This window comes from Pundamilia nyererei, unplaced genomic scaffold, assembly GCF_000239375.1.
Source record: "Pundamilia nyererei isolate P.nyererei 1_Seehausen unplaced genomic scaffold, PunNye1.0 scaffold00014, whole genome shotgun sequence".
In the NCBI taxonomy this organism is placed as follows: Eukaryota; Metazoa; Chordata; class Actinopteri; order Cichliformes; family Cichlidae; genus Pundamilia; species Pundamilia nyererei.
The window spans coordinates 3,617,651-3,621,431 of NW_005187415.1; the positions used below are offsets into that span (position 1 = coordinate 3,617,651).

The window sequence follows — 3,781 nt, forward strand, 5'->3', positions numbered from 1 at the left end:
CTTTGCCAACTCTCGCCACCCTCCGCCCCCTCCTCTTTGCTCCCCACGACCAGCCCCCCTACCCCGCCGATCAAGCCACTGGTTTTTGTGTACTATTGGTCCTCAGGCGTCAAAACAATCCAGCGGGGCTGCCTGACTTGTTTTAATTAGGCAGCACTGAAACGGCAACTGTCTCTCAGACGTGACCAGGCAGAGGTGCTCTCCCCTCGCACTACTGTAAATACCGCTGTAAATACTTCTCTGGTGATGTCTTTGACAGTAAGCGTCAGCTAGTTACTCTACTTTTTTTTCTTCCTTTTTTGCCTCCACTTTCCTGCCGTCTGTTTTCCGCTACTGGCATTTTCCCCTTCTCTTCATTTTTGATGCACCGTAATGCTCTCAGGTTTCTGAGAATACTTCTTCAAATGCTTCTTACCAGGGAGAGTGGATTTCTCAGTCATTGTTTAAAAGGTAGGTCATTTTATCTGCCTCTTTTGGACTATGTAGGACTTAGTTTTGTGTTAACGTAGCAGTGCTTCGTGATGTCGTGTAACTTGGAAATACACGGCTGTGATATGGCTTAATTGTTTTTAAGTGCCCCGTGCACGGTATGGAGGCTACCGACTGCCGCTGAGCCCTTCACTAATCCCATTCAGACTCTTTGAATCCACACACACACACACACACACACACTTTGACATGCACACAATCGGAGCTGAAAGGAAAAGCACTAGTATAAAGCCAGACACACATACCTTTGCGGCGAGTGCACCTCTCTCTTCTCGTACTTCTGTCCCCCTCTTGTCTCAGCAATGCCGACTACACAGAGCAAAGGAGAGAGCAGGTCCGGCAGGTTGTGCGCAAGAGGGATAGTGTGTGTGCACTTGCACGAGGGAGAGAGAAAGAGAGAGACAGAGAGCGTGTGCTCAGAGAAGCAGATGTGCGATTAGAGCGAGAGCAGCGCGAGCCTCCCTGGTAAGCATGCAGGCGAGATGCAAGGGGAGAGCCGGCGAACATCCTGTGACGAGTCACAGCAGTCCCCGTGTGAAGATCCCCACACACTCTCACATACACACACTCTCTCAGTCATACACAGGACCCACCCACACGCAGAGTACCTGCACACACACACACACACACTTAGACATTTGCACACGGATGCACATGCTTTATTGCTACTTTTTAGAAGTAGCTGAGATAAATAAAAAAAACTCATCTCAGATTTATTTTCTAAAAATGCACCAAAAGCAAAGCTTTACCTAGTAATTGCGGTATTGCTCATTTCCACTAAACTGGTGAATGAAATGATTAAGTGGTGTTTTCCTGTAATTGCAAAATTTCATTATCTTCAGACTTAAAAAAATGATGGTCTAATTATATCCAGTGCGGAGAGAGAAAGAAGCCACCGTCTCTCTGTCATAAATTTCCATTTTGTACACTACACCCCCTCACCCACACCCACACCTCCCTCCTTCCACACACACACATGCGCGCACACACGCATACACACGCCCTCCGCTGTCCCTCTCCCATTCTTTTCCTTCTCTCCCCCAACTCAAGCCTCCTCTTTCGGGCCTGCATGTCCGACCTGCACAAGGGCCCCCCGATCGGTAATTGCCCCGGTGACAACTGGAAATGATAGAATAATTGTCAGGAGAGGCGTCTGGGCTTTCTCTTTTTTTCCCCCTCTTTTTTTCTTTTTTTTTTTAATGGGGCGAGTGTGATTTAAGTATGCATGAATGGTACAGTGGTGGTGAGGTGGCAAGAGAGGGAGAGGAGAGGAAAGGAGAAGGGGGGAACTGGGGCGGGGGCTGTGTGGCGGGTGGCGAGAAGTGTAGGGGGGGTTGGTGGTGGGGGGTGGCTTGTTTATGATGCCATCCCCCATAAACACGGCTAAAGTGATGACACAGATAGTGTTGCCTCTTCACACGGTGACACCAGTCGACTTGGGGCCGTTGCAGCTAGACACCCTCGGCGGTGGCAGAGCCAAGTACTCTGTTCCTCAGTCAAGCTCTCTGGCACTTCTCACCTTCAGGTAAAAAAAAGAAGAAAAAAAAGTCAGGCAGACTGTCCATCCATCTATTTATCCATCAATCCATCCATCATTCATCCAGCCATCAATCCTCTGTCACCCATAGTCGACTTCAGGCTCTTGGCTGTGTTTAATGGTTGTATTTTATTGCCGGGCTGTGTCTCCTGCCTTCCCCGTTGGTCGTCCCACTGTGTAACCGTTCAGCCTTGGTCTGCGGGCTCTGTTAATCTGCTGCTTAATTAGTGTTGATGAATGGCTTAGTGTGTATGGCTGTGTGTGTGTGTGTGTGTCTATGTGCATGCGTACAAGTGAGCACGTGTGTGCTGGTTTTGGCTTTGTGTGTGTGTGTGTGTGTTTGAATGAATTCGTGTGTGTGTGTGCATGAACTTGCTGTGGTATTTTCTGCTCTTGTACTATTTGGATAGTGTGTATGTGTGAGTATGTGTGTTTTTCAGATGTTGCTACTCGCTTGCTAAGCTAATCATTGATCATTAAAATCAAGAGGACAGTGATGCACCACTATGATTAAGCCGAATAAAAGGGCACAGCCACTCAATAACCTTTCATAAGCTAATAACAATCAAATATTAATCAGCTGCAGATATGTGTTCTGAGAGGGCAAAGCTGTTACTTGAAGTTTGACTTATTTGTTTTTCTCCCATCTCTTTGCGTGTGGAGGGGGAAAAAATCCCAAACTCTTTGGAGCAGACGTTTAGTTTGAAGAGGAGAGAGGTCACAAGACTGATAATTGGTGAAGCACTAATTATCTTTATCAAAGGCGAGTGGGATCATTTGTTTACTTAAATATTGATGAGGGTGAGCAAGGCATGGTATTGGGCTATTGTGGGCATATTATTAACATTTTATAGGGCTTTGTGCAGGAATGTGAAAGGGACTCCTCTTCATAATTTAATACCCTAATGCATAATGAGCTATGTGATTAGTTCACATGGAGAATTGGCCAAACTCCATTTTGAAGGCAGATAATTTACATTGTTCTCTAGAGTCTGGCATATAATAGGTTCTTTAGCGCAATAAAATTAAATGCTACACATTTTATATTTCAGCTTACAAATCCCCCTGGCAGTATTCAGTTTTAAGTCTTCTTTTTCTGTTTTCTTCTATTCCTCCCCAAAAAAGAAATAAAAAGTGGGGAAGTGAAATTTAAAATTGTTAGACTAAAACACATGTTTACCTACATGTTTTATTTAGAATGCACACTCACCAATTAACACTGTTCATTAGCAGAGCTGCGTTATTTGTTTTGAAAGTTTAACCAATCACTTTGTTATGCTAATTGTGATGTAATTTAATTTGAGTTCCCGTAATGATGATGCCGCTATTATCCACATAAATGATGCAGTTAAGCAGCACGGCCTCATTTGCATGTGCTTGAAGGGAGAGAGGCTGAAAGGAGCCGGCTCCCGTATCACTCCGCTTTAATTTTCCACCTCTGTTCACTGCTGCCCTTTGGGTCTTCCTGGCCTGTCACCGGCTATTGATGATCAGCACTTTTATCTGATTATTATTTTTTATTTTATTATTTTTTTTAATGACAAAGTGGCCTTTTATTTGCCTGCTAACAGATTTCTATGACTACAATCTGGGGAGATTAAGCGATCGAAATACGAGGCATTTACAAAATGCGGATGAAAATTTCCCTGCTGATTGTATTAAACATTAAGGTAACAGTTGATTTGCGTGCGCACACCTGCATGGATGCCTTACTTTTCATTTTCAGTGTCTCTGTTTTGGCTGTTGGGGGGGGGG

General features: G+C 44.8%; 1 protein-coding gene and 1 long non-coding RNA gene across 4 annotated transcripts in view; one reads left to right on the forward strand and one right to left on the reverse strand.

Moving 5' to 3' along the window:
- The window catches only part of LOC102215986 (uncharacterized), a 3,155-nt gene extending 2,146 nt beyond the window's left edge, over window positions 1-1,009 (reverse strand). The window contains exon 1 of the long non-coding RNA XR_311503.1: window positions 735-1,009. This is a non-coding gene — a long non-coding RNA (uncharacterized LOC102215986). The remainder of the gene's footprint in view (window positions 1-734) is intronic.
- Window positions 1-3,781, forward strand: part of foxp2 (forkhead box P2) — a 99,034-nt gene that overhangs the window by 28,214 nt on the left and 67,039 nt on the right. The window contains exon 1 of one of the 3 annotated variants that reach the window (XM_005725189.1): window positions 135-450. The exons of the other annotated variants lie outside the window; for them this stretch is intronic. The gene's annotated coding sequence lies outside the window, so the exon portion shown is untranslated. Of the gene's footprint in view, window positions 1-134; window positions 451-3,781 lie in introns of those variants that run through there. 3 annotated transcript variants of the gene reach the window in all.